Below are 13,410 nucleotides of genomic sequence, written 5' to 3' on the forward strand. Positions count from 1 at the left end.
ACATTGGGGGATTGAGAAGAAAGTGTCTTCTGTTACTCTGAATGGTGCTTCAGCCAATAATAATGTGCAAGATATATTGAAAGATATGTTGAACTTATAAAATGGCTTAATATGTTCAAGTTAGTTTTTTCATGTGAGATTTTGTACTCATATTTGAATCTTATAGTCCAGGAAGGCTTGAAAGTAACAATTGATATGGTATATAAGATTCAGAAAAAAATTAAATATGTAAAGGCATCAGAGGCAAGGATGACAAATTTTAAAAATATGTTCAAGATGGAGGGGATGACATTTCCATAGGCTTGAGATTAGATGTCTCAATTAGATAGAACTCAACACATGCAATGTTTGAAAATGTACTTATCATCTAATTTAGCTTTATGTGATACCGATTTTAAATATTCTCTCAAAAAGTGAAGAGTGATCTAGAGCAGAGGAGATGTGCAAATTCTTGAAGCCATTTGCAATAATAACAAAGTTAGTCATTATATCCAACTTCTAACATGTATTTCATGAAAATTTCAAATATTGTGTCGTTGTAATTAAAAGAAGATTTAGATAATATTGATCATGTGATTAGAGATATGATTTCTAGAAAGCTTGTCAAGTTTGATAAATATTTGAGTGATTAATGTGTCATTTTTTCTCTTAGGATTGTTCTTCAAGGATGAAGTTTGATATAGTAAATAAGTGTTTTTACTTAAAACTTGATCCCATACATTGTAATGAAAAATTAAATATAAAGATGTGGGATCATCATAATCTTCAGCTACTAGTAATAGTGTTGGAGGAGAATGTTTATCAAGTTTTAATGTGCCCATGTCATCGTCGTCATCATCATATCAAGCTACTTTTGATTTGGTGGGATCAGAGGAAGATAATAACAATATGGAAGCTTTTGTTGTTGGTTTTAAATATTGTTATATTTAAATGTCTTCTTTTAATATTATTTGGATTGACAACTTTAAAGATACTTAATGATTTAATTTTATTTGGAAGAAGCAACACTTAATTATAACTTGAAAAAACTTAAATGTGTTGAAATATTTGAGGATTAACTTGACTTGGTTTCCTCATCTTTCAATGATGGCATATAATATTCTTAGCATCCTAATCTTTACAGTGACTAGTGGATATTCTTTTAGCATTAAATTGAATTCTCATAAAATATTGAAATAGCCTTCTTCCAAATAATGTTGAAGCTTTTATTTGTATTTAAATTGGATTCTTGGTTTTCCATGGCTTGGTAATATAATAGTTATATTTTCTTATTTATCCTTTAGACTTCTGCATCTTAATTATATTTTCATGTTTAATTATGTTTTATTTTGTGGTTTTGTGGCTGATGAAAATTTGGAAAAATCTACTCAAATTAATGTTATTGCAACTTCTAATAAAGCTTATAAATTATGATTGATTAGGAAAAATTTTCAAGCTTTGGATTATAATTTAAACTTTTTTTACTATGTTTTCAATTTCAGAGTGAAACAAATACACGAGAATATGGGAGTCATTAGTCGGAAGTCAGAAACACAGCACGACCTCCCTAACTAACCTGTAACTTTTTGATGGGTTCGAATACAAAGGCCCGCCATATTATACACACATAATACATCGGCAATAAGAAATGTAAAAGTACAAAATCCAAACGTTGTTATTATGACTGTAAATAAGAAATATAAAAATCCAAAATACAAAGGTTGGCTGACGTGTCTCGGTGATTGTTTTGCTGTGCTTTTGGATTTGTTTGCTTCCTTTGCTCACTGGACTTTCAGTTTCTTTAATCTGCTCTTTAGGATTCTGTAATTCTGGTTTGTTTTGATTATGAAATGCATTTGCTGGCCAAACAAGTTATCATGACTGCAAGTATGCTAAGTTATTCTCCGGGAATTTTTGATACACCACGTCACCATTAACCAGTGTAAAGAGTAGTGATAATCACGTGATAGTGGTCTCCTTTTAAAATTATTATTTTTCTCAAGCGCGGACAATGTGAAATTGATAATTAGAAAGCTAGCAAGGATATATCTTATTTATTAAGACCAAAATTAAACAAAAGGATAAACCGCTATTTCCGACGCGTTGCTGCAATTTTGGGGCCATGTGGGTAAAATGTGTGTGAAATAAACAATGATGTCATATAAACCGAAAGTATTTTATATAAACAGGGATTTGGATGGAAGTTTCTTGCGTCCGCACTCTGATCTTCAGGTGTATGAGCAATCGAAAGCATCACCTGTGCTGAGCACTTTAGGTGTGACTCAATTTGAATGTTCATTTCATTCTGAAATCATCTTTGTCATTTATTTAAATTAATTTTTAAGTATTTTTTTAATATTATATTTATTAATATGAAAATTATAAAAAATTAATATTAAATCTGGATTATTCATTCAGATTACATCTAAATTGTTAGAATATATTTAAATTCTGTACTAATCAGATTGGTGATGAACATATTTATTATATATTTTTTAATATTTTTTATTTTAATAAATACAAAATAAAAATAAAAAGATTTAAATTTGGATGGGTTAGGTCTAGTTAGAGGTAATGAGAGTACCATAATGTTCTTTTCTTGATAGGCAAAAGAAAATTCAGCTTTAATATTAAATTTTCTTACAATTTTTACATTAATAAATACAATATTAAAATTATTTAAAAATTAATTTCAATAAACAGTTCATTTTAATGTGAATCACGCTTGATAAGGACGGGGTGCTCACCACAATACGGATGCAAGTTTCATCCGCTCAAGTTTTGGACCATATTTAATGAACTAATATGTGCTTTCCGTTTAGGGATGACACACCCCCTCTATGACATCATCTCTCCAGTTCAGCTCTACACGTACCCCTAGCACCAAATTAAAGAAAGGCTAGAAACTGCATCATCATGTACAATACAGGGTACGTGCCTATAAAATGTGATACTAATTACTATTATTTTAGTTCAATGAAGAGTCATCCAATATACTACAGAATCGGGAGAGTGGGTAATATAACAAGCCCTTCCTAGCTAGTTAAGGGACTCAAGCTAGCAATTAACAGTCGCAATTCAAAGTATAGCATTATTATTCACCAGCAAAAAAGAACTATGGCCCTAGCGAGTACGTTAATCTTGCCCAATTCCTGCTTCCTCTCACTAGGTTTTAGGAAACAGAGCAACCAACAAGGAGGGCCTCTTTCCTTTCAAAGGCTTCAATGTATGGCCAGCCAACAAGCCCTTCCCTCCCTCCCTCGTCTCTAAGGAACTCCACCAATTACCAGCCTACCCTCTAGACTGATGACTTCTCAATAATGGTTTTGCGGTAATATATTTCAATATTCACTTTTTCCCTCTCCATTACACTACTCCTTCCTTGCTTCAGGAATTCACAACTGAGAGCATTCTTCATGATCTTCAATTATATTATCACAAAGAATTCACAATACTCGTTGTTATAGGATGAAAAGCACAGCACAGGGAAAGGAAGCTGCTCGACGACGTGAGGGGGATGATCGTGGATGAAAATGCCCAGCGACTGGCCAAACTTGAGCTCATTGACGACATCCAACGCCTAGGCCTTGGTTATCACCTAGACAACGAGATAAAAGATGCTCTTGATAGTTTCATCTCTTTGGAAAAACGTAGTCAGACAAAACAGTGCATAATGTCACGGATGATATTTCCGTGACCGTGTAAAGACCAAGATAATGAACGGTCCGCTGGTTAGCCTCGCACAATATGGGTAAAGGGGGCGACATTAGCATTGGGGGTGTTCTGCCTCAGTTTTCGGACTGAGTGCACAACTGGTCGGGGGCTAGTGCCGCCTCCCTGATGAGCCCATGGCAGGGCGAAACCAGTGTGATCCGTACGTGGTAAGGCTTGTCCTGAGGATTATGGGGTCCTCCAGGACGCCGCACGGGTGCTGTGTGCTGCGCCAGACTCTCAGCCCGTGACAGAGTGGTATCAGAGCAGGACATACTTTACTGTCGTGTGCGCGTAGGGTCCCACGTTGGGACTGGTCGGCCTCGGCACCGCTCCAGAAAGGCCTCCGAGCAGGTGGGTCCAAAAGTGGGGACTCGGGCGGGATGGTTGGCCGTTGTCGACTCCACTCCTGTTGGCTCGCGGGTGCGAGTGGGTCCGAAGAGTGCAGGACTCGGTGGTCACTCAGCAAGTAAGTTGGTGTGTTTGTGGCAGTACTGTACGTACGATCCTTGGGCGGAGTCGTTCTCCCCTAGCACGAGGGCGTGCTAGATTGGGTGTGGGAGAATGTCACGGATGATATTTCCGTGACCGTGTAAAGACCAAGATAATGAACGGTCCGCTGGTTAGCCTCGCACAATATGGGTAAAGGGGGCGACATTAGCATTGGGGGTGTTCTGCCTCAGTCTTCGGACTGAGTGCACAACTGGTCGGGGGCTAGTGCCGCCTCCCTGATGAGCCCATGGCAGGGCGAAACCAGTGTGATCCGTACGTGGTAAGGCTTGTCCTGAGGATTATGGGGTCCTCCAGGACGCCGCACGGGCGCTGTGTGCTGCGCCAGACTCTCAGCCCGTGACAATAAGCCTGCACAAAGCTGCTTTAACCTTCAGGCTCCTCAGAGATCATGGCTATCATGTCTCCCCAGGTACCTGTCCATCTATTGTTGACGTTACTGTTTATCTATATGGCTCTCCTTGTGGGGTTTTTATAATTACATCTCGCATAAATCAAGCAACGCAGATATATTTGCGAGTTTCAAGGACCAAAACGGTAATTTCAAGGCATGCCTCAGCAAAGATGGCAGAGGGATGTTGAGTCTGTACGAGGCAACATTTCTGGAATACGAAGGAGAAGACATTCTGGAGGAGGCCAGGGCCTTCGCTGCCATTCATCTCAGAGACATGAAGGAACATCAAAGCAATGATCATCTGTTGGGACAGGCGATCGGCCACACACTGGACCTTCAGTGCATCGCAGAACATGAACGTAAGAAGCTAGATGGTACATAGAAGTGTACGAAAAAAGAAAAGACGCCAATAAGATGCTTCTCGAAGCTGCCAGACTGGATTTTAACATAGTGCAGTTATCACTTCAAAGGGATCTCCAAGAAATGTCAAGGCTAGTCAATTCGTCATATTCATATATGATCGATTCATTTCCCTATACACATTTTATTAGTGCCAATCAAATTATAGAAGGCTCAAAGAGAAAATTGGCTTCTTGCTTGTGTTTATTATTATAGGTGGTGGAAGGCGATGGGACTGGCATCACAGTTGAGCTTTAGCAGGGACAGGCTAATGGAGTGCTTCTTTTGGGCCGTCGGGATGGCGTCCGAACCTCAATACTGTGAGCTTCGCAAAGCTTTAACCAAAGTCACTTGTCTCATTACCACAATTGACGATATCTATGATGTCTATGGCACTTTGGATGAACTTGAGCTTTTTACCGCCACTGTTGAAAGGTTTGTTTTTTTATTTCTCCTATACCTAATTAATTAAATTTTGTTACATATATGATTGTTGTTGAAAGGCATACACACACACATATATATCATCTAAGTGCGTACAATATTTGATGAATACATTTTCTGGTGTTTCAGGTGGGATATTCAATGCAATACACATTCTCCCGAGTACATGAAGGTGTGTTTCCTTGCTCTATACAACACCATCAACGAGATGACTTATGAAGCTCTGAAAGAGCATAGACAAAATATCCAGCCCTACCTCACCAAAGCAGTGAGTACTCTCTGACAATGGATACGACAGTTCATTGATATGAACATATCACATGTTGAGTACTATTTCAGTTTGGTACTAAACGTGTGTTTTCTTAATTATTAAAGTGGGTAGACATGTTGAAAGCATTCCTGATAGAAGCCAGATGGTCCCATGACAAACACCTACCCTCATTCGTTGACTACTTTAGAAACGCGTGGCTGTCAGTTTCAGGAGTATTAATCCTCATGCATGCCTATTTCTTTCTCAATCACAATTTCTCAAAGGAGTCACTTCAATCCTTGGACACCCGCCATGACCTCTTGTGTTGCCCTTCCATTATCTTTCGACTGTGCAACGACTTGGGCACATCCAAGGTGACCTATCCTCTGTCAATCTGAATATTCCTATGCAGTCGGACATTAATTTCATTCGAGCACAGATTATGAGTTCATTGTATTTTTTAATTAGGGTCTTAACTAATGATGGTTTTGCAGGCGGAGTTAAAGAGAGGTGAGGCAGCAAGTTCGATACTATGTTACATGCATCAAAGTGGGGCCCCTGAGGAGAAGGTATACAAATACCTACGGAGTCTGGTGGATAAGGCTTGGAAGAAGATGAACAAAGAAAGAGGAATGGGGTCTGAATTATTTCATAAAGCTTTCGTGGAGACTACAATTAACCTGGCAAGAATTTCCCATATCACCAACCAATACGGAGATGGACATGGAGCCCTAGATGACACGTCTAGTAATTAGGTTCGATCATTAATTATCGAACCCATTAAGCTTGGAGGCAGATAAATGCCTCGGAATAAATAGACACGCAATCATCTTTTTTTGCTTTTTGGTTTTTGTTATTTTATAAGTGACCTATGATTACCTAATCATTTATATATTCAGGGGGGCGCACGGAATTCTGATGGGGCTGGTTTTTTGTACACATGAAAAGTAGATTTGAGTAATAGATCGAACATTATGAGACAGGGCATTTTTTTTTTATGTTTGATTGATTAATTGTAATATAAATTCCTTGAATGGTGACTTATATATATGTTCGTTGGAGATAACTCTCCTATCGTGAATTGAATCGCTCTCTGTCAAAGCTTAATTTGTCGATCCTAGATCCATTTTCCAGCAATATCTTCGTCATACAAACAACTCTTAATTATATGAGGGGACAACGATTGATTCGTAGCAAAACCAGAAAATTTAATTTGTTGGGACAATATGCGAAGCAATAAATGTGACTTAAATAAAATTAAAACTCAGACCATCATCTACCGCATGAACAATCGAGATTTCGCGATCGGGTCGTCATTTCTAACCTTCGCTGTGTTCATATATATATCGTTCGTTTGTTCACTTCTTTGTCTGGTTTCTTCAAAATTAGTTTCATTGCTCATTACCATTGAACACCAATCTTGTATGTCCATATCAAAACTGAACAATTTAGATTTAATATAATTTCATTTTTTATATTTTTAATAAATTATTGTTTTAATAGATATAGAATTTAAAATAAATGTGATCTTATAAATGGTCATTTTGTCATAGAAATAATTTTATAAGTAAAATTTTTTTGAATCCCAACCTTTAAAAAAACAGTTTTTTTGGGTAAAAGAATCAACTTATATTTACATAAAAAAGAGAAACAAAGTCAAAAGGACAAAGTAATAAGAGGAAAAATAAGGAAGGAGAAAAGAGGAGTATTGTGACATGTGTGATTATGATTGGTCTTCTCAAAAACACAGCAGTTAAAAAAACCTCAAGGGGAAATTGATATCTTGTACAATGTTTTGGATTCCCTGATTAAGCCCTTTGTTGAAGCAAATTTTAAAAGTACAATGTTGATCTCCTAGTCTCCTAAGTGATTGGTTGAAGTTTTTGATCCAGATTAATAAGCTTCTAAGACATGATTCCATAAATTGATCTTATGGTATGGAAACACATTTTTCAAATATCAGGCTCTAAATTTCTTTTTCATTGAAGAGGATATTACATTGATAGTAAGATGTCCTTTTTCTTCTGAATTTCCATATCTTTATTCCCTATATAAGCAATGAGGATTCAGTTCTTGGGTTGATTAAAGACTTGTTCAAATAAAAGAGTTTCATATAGATCATGGTAGGAGTCATGCTTTTATGTTTAGAATCCCAATTGCATGCACTTTTGAGGAAATTACAACTTTCATTAAATTACCTGATAACTTGTCGAACAGAACACTTGGCTTCATTGTGAGTGAGCAAATTTTTTTTGAACCAAATAAGATGAAACAAAGTGAAGATACTCTCTAAGGTGTCCAAGTCTTGCTTAATAAAGAAGGTCTTAGAGGCCCTTAGAATCTAGTTTATTAAATTATATTCTAATATAGCTGATAAGTGGATAGATAAAACCCAAAACCAAACAGCTCTAGAAAAAGGACCATCACAGAAGATGTGATTTAAAGTTTTAGGACACTCACATTCAAAGCTATAAAGAATATTTGTCTATAAATGATGATTATAAAGAATGTCACCAATAGGGATTGCCTTATGGATTAACTTCCAAATAAACAGAAGAGTTTTGGAAGGTAAATTTAGTTTCCAAAGAAAATTTCAATGATCTTCATTAGCATGAGAATTAATCTTGATATCTTAAGTTAGCCAAGAGTATCCCAAATAAAGAGAATAAGGACATTTACCCTACATTATCTTATTGAAGTTTTTAGAGAAAGAAATTGGAGTATCTAAAATTGCTTTGGCAGAGTTAACATCAAACAAAGACTTAATTAAGGACATGTTCCATTTAGCTGATGTCCAAGGGTTTGGACTTGGGATGATTAAATCAAAAACTTTGGATGTTTGTGATGTTGTTGAACAATTGAGTTAGACATTTTTCACCACAAATCATGTGAGTCAGAGATGGATTCTCGGTTAGCAACCTACCAATGAAGGGTGTTCTTGATAATTAAAAAAAAAAAGAACAGTTTTTAATTGTTTGAGTTTCACTATCATGATGAGCAGCGCAATTTATTTAGGTTTTTGTACGGAACGGTGGTCATGTTTTGAAGAAGGAACATGCATAAAAGCCAAATTTCTTACCCTGCGATACACCAATGGCCAACAATAATGTTTTATATTGATAAAATCTTGCGGGATCCAATTTTTGCTTCACATCACCTTTTCTCTCTGTAAGTCCGATTTTGATGCTGATCACATAATGGGTTATCTAGACTGTCAGATTTTAAGATTTTATTTTTAGTTTACATTTATTATAAAAATATTATAAAATTTTAATAAATCTATCTAAACATTAATTTAAATAATACATATTTAATCTAGGTTTTTTAATTTAATTTTAAAATTTTTTATAATTATTATAAATTAGTCAGTTTGATATTAATCTTTTTTATAATTTTTATAAATTAACTATCGAAATGTATTCTGAACCATCTGAATTTAAAATTTTAAAGTTACAACTTTTTCTTAATTTTTTTAAAGTGTTAGTTTTAAGATTATCTTTATTTTTATTTTTTAATATTATATCTATTAAATAAAAAATTATAAAAATTCTAAAAAAATTTATTATTGAATTTAAAAAGTCCATAATACATCTGGATAGTTAATTTATAAAAATTATAAAAAATTAATATTAAATTAGATTATCCACATTAAATATGTATTGTTTAGATTAATGATAAATTAAATTTATTAAAATTTTATAACTTTTTTACAATAAATATAAAATATAAATATAAATATAAATTTTTAAAATTTAAACTGTCCAAAATTTTTAAAAATCTGAGTGATTCAGGTGCTTATCAAGTGATCAGCACTCAAACCAAACACTCTCTTTGTAATACCATCACTTGACTAGTGACACAAATCATCATGCTAACCAATAGTTTTATTAATTTATTATTTTTTATTAATTTATTTTTTACCAATAGTTTTATTGGTTTATTATGGTCTCATACTTTTTTTTTTAATGGGAGGCTACGGAAATATCGTGCTAACCAACATGATGAGTCATATTAGCATATAAAAAATTTCTACAATCAAGAGGCACTATGTCAAAAATAAATACATTAAAATTATTAATAAAGGCTGTCAAGCAATTAGTGCATTTGTTGGAGGGTATCATGCTTATATTATTTTTTCATAAGGGTCAAATTTTAACAGATTGATATTTATTTATTAAATATTAAAATAATAATTTTATAATATTCATTTATTATTATTATAATAACTTTGTGGTTTAAAAAAAAAGTAATCCAACTTAACGGCAAACATGAATAAATGCAACAAAAATAAGTACAATCAACAAAGGAAATGCTATACAATATTACAATATCACAACGGCAAGGTTGAATGTATAATAAGATGAGATTTATATACTTAATTTTATATTTTTAGTATATTTATATTCAATGAAATCATGATAAGTGAATCTTAATATATTAATAAAATTAATAACAAGAATTTATTATTAAATAAATAATTTATAAAAGATTCACATATTTTGATTTAATTGAAAACAATCTAAATAAATATATAAGGTAAAGTATATTCCCTCCGTTCAAAAATGTGTGATATTTTTTGAAGAGTTAGATGTTTAAAAATGTAAGGTATTTTTAATTTTTTAAGGAGTAATCATTGTCTTTTTTTAAAAGTATCTCTATTGATGAATGACTTTATATTTATTGTAGAATGTTTAATTAATAGGGATAAATATAAAAAGACATAGTTAATTTAAAAATAGGTAACTATTTTATTGAAAAGTGAGATTCGATTAAAAATGACTTGTATTTTTAAAAGCTTTTCCTGTACAAACCACATTTATTACCTATGAATGTGGAACAATCTTACAATTACAGAGGACCTACACACACACACTCTTCTATTAATTAAGGATTTATGTAGGACTAGTAGTTTGAGAATGGTTGGAAGAGCAAAGCTTGTACGTAATCATCCACGCTATACACGATTTTGTTATCTCCATGCCCATAAATCCACCTGCGCGGTTCTTGCTACGTTAAGCGAAGCCTTCACGATTGACCAAGGTAGAGACTTCATTGCCATTGCTGTTATTTAGTTCCCACCACAGCTTCCCTATACGCTCTCTTATGTATTTTCTCGCTTCGTCTTCCTCAAGAGGATGATTTTCTCTCTTGCAGCATCGGCAATTTCACTGGTAGTGTTATACAATGCCATATAGCATATCATCATATACTCAGGCAGAGCCCCTCTATCACGTACGTCCAGATTCCACCTGTAAACAAGCATATATGTTAACAATATGATCAAGTCTGAATCACAAGTTGATTTTTTTTAAGTGATAACCAAAAATTACTGGACGAGCAGATCAACCTTCTAATGGCTTCAGTGCCATAAGAGTCGAAGATATCATCCATAGCCAGTAACATGCAGATGGTTTTGGTGAGTTCAATTCGGCAATTAGAACTGCATGCCTCTGGAAAATTTAAGGGTGATCATAACTGGCATTAATTAATTTCTTTTAATTACCATCATGTCACCGCCTCTTTTTGTTTACAATGATTTTTTCTATAACCAATATTAAAAGGTGTTGTAAATAATTGTTTTCGTAGTAGTGATTGTTGACTGGTAAGAGTTAAGTACTTTTACTAATCCAAGATTAAGTAATTTTATTATTCTCTCTGTTTAATAATATAAAATATTTTTTGAAGAGTTTGATATTAAAAAATATAAGGTATTTTTATTTTTTTAAATATAATCATTGTATTTTTTTAAAATGTCTCTATTAAATAATTACTTTATATTTATTTTAGATTAAAATATTTCATTATATAGGAGTAAATATTAAATGACAGTATTAATTTAAAAGTAAATAATTATTTTATTAAAAAATAAAATTTAATTAAAAATATTTTATATTTTTAAAGGAGAGTATATCCTATAATGGGGTGATTACTGATGATTTATCCTTTGGAGTTCAGCATTAAATGAGGGGGAAAGGCAGGCCGGGCGCGATCTGTGCTATGTTCGAGGCCGAAAATAAAAATACGCTTTAACAAAAAAAGAAAAAAAAAAATAAAAGAATAGGGAATACCCTATAACTATGTTTTTGTTGATCATAGGGACAGGGGCAGATCCTGATTTCTGAACCCAATCAAGAAGGGCCAAAATGCAAAACTGTATTATATAGGGGTCAAAATTAATTTTAACATGCAAATAAATTTAACAAATATTTTGAATCATGGGGGGCTATCCTTATTTGGTTGATCGCCCATTTTAAAAATGTTAAATTTATGGCTATCCTTTTGTTCTTTTTGAAAAAAATTAAATGGATAAATTGATAAAAATAATACTTCAAACATATAGATATAAAAATTTAATATAATAAAACATAAATTAGTCAATATAATTTATATTTATTTTTTAAATACATTAATTTAAAATAAATATTTTAAATTATTTATTTAAATATGTTTGTATTTAATTATTCAAAGTTTTTTGAACGGGGAAGAATAGACATTTTGATTGTCAAAACAAGTTAATAATTGTAGATTTTTTAAGGGAAGAGGATGACACCAAGGTACGTAAAATCGGACTAATCATTGAACCGATCATAACACTAGATCACGAGTTAGTGGTTCAATTAGGGTTGAATCGGGGGTTGAATCGGTGCCAAACCGGTCATGATTAAAATAATACAATTTAAATAAAAAGACATTAATTATAAAAACATTCAACCAAATCCAACCACTCAAAAGTCTAACAGTAATAAAATACAACACTTTAAATATCTATAATTACAATTACAACTCTTCAATCTCAAAAGTCTAGAGAAGAGATGGAGATAGAGCTGGAGAAGAGATGGAGATTGAGTTGAAAAAGAGATGGACAATCAAAGATTGAGCTGGAGAAGAGATGGAAATAGCAGAGACAGAGATAGAGTTGGAGAAGAGACAGAGATAAAGGTGGAGCCTAAAGAAGAGACAGAGACTAAATCAGAGAAGAGATGCTGATTAGGTTAGGGCGAGAGAGGAGAGACACAGATAAAAGGCCGAACTAAATGCTGTCTGAAAATTTAAATTGGACTTAACATACTCTACATCTAATTTTTCACTTTTTGACTTTAGTTTCACTTTTTTTTTGTTATCTTATTTCTAAACTTAGCACTCTGAAAAATCAAAAATGAAAAAAAATTTCCTAAAACGACATCATTTTAGAGGTTTTATCTGAAAAAATAATAATCCAGTTAACCCACTGGGTTAGTGGGTTAACCGGGTTATACTAGGTTGAAGAATTTGGGTTGACCGAATTACACCAGTTCATTCCCTCACTAGTTTAGGAGTAAACCCAGACTGGACAAGGGACCAGGTCACTGGTTTTCGGGTTGACCCGGCCAGTCCGGTCTGAGTTTCAATACCATAAAAATAACCTTCAAGTATTGCCTTTTAAATTTACGCTCCAGAATCTTTCATTTTTACATTTTTGTGACTCGAACATTTTTAAAAAACACCCAGAGCGCTCAAAAATCATTTTTTGTCACTGAAACTACCTAAAAACACAGACTTAGACTCGATTCTTCTTGGGCTTTGCTCGTGGGTTCCATTTTTTGGGGTTTGTGGGTTGTTCGTTCATTCAAGTCTTTATTTCGACCATTTTGGATTCATTCTCCGTTTTTCATATGTAAGTTTAATTTCTCCTTCATCTATCTAATTTATTTTTGGGTTTAGTATTTAGGGTAAATCTGACTTC

General features: G+C 33.4%; 1 pseudogene; it reads left to right on the top strand.

Annotated features, from left to right (window-relative positions):
- Positions 1–3,096: 3,096 nt before the first annotated feature.
- On the top strand, positions 3,097–6,487 carry LOC129297099 (tricyclene synthase EBOS, chloroplastic-like; annotated as a pseudogene).
- Positions 6,488–13,410: the final 6,923 nt, after the last annotated feature.

Source organism: Prosopis cineraria, unplaced genomic scaffold (genome assembly GCF_029017545.1).
Source record: "Prosopis cineraria cultivar Desert tree isolate PC_DT_omini unplaced genomic scaffold, ASM2901754v1 PC436, whole genome shotgun sequence".
Lineage (NCBI taxonomy): Eukaryota > Viridiplantae > Streptophyta > Magnoliopsida > Fabales > Fabaceae > Prosopis > Prosopis cineraria.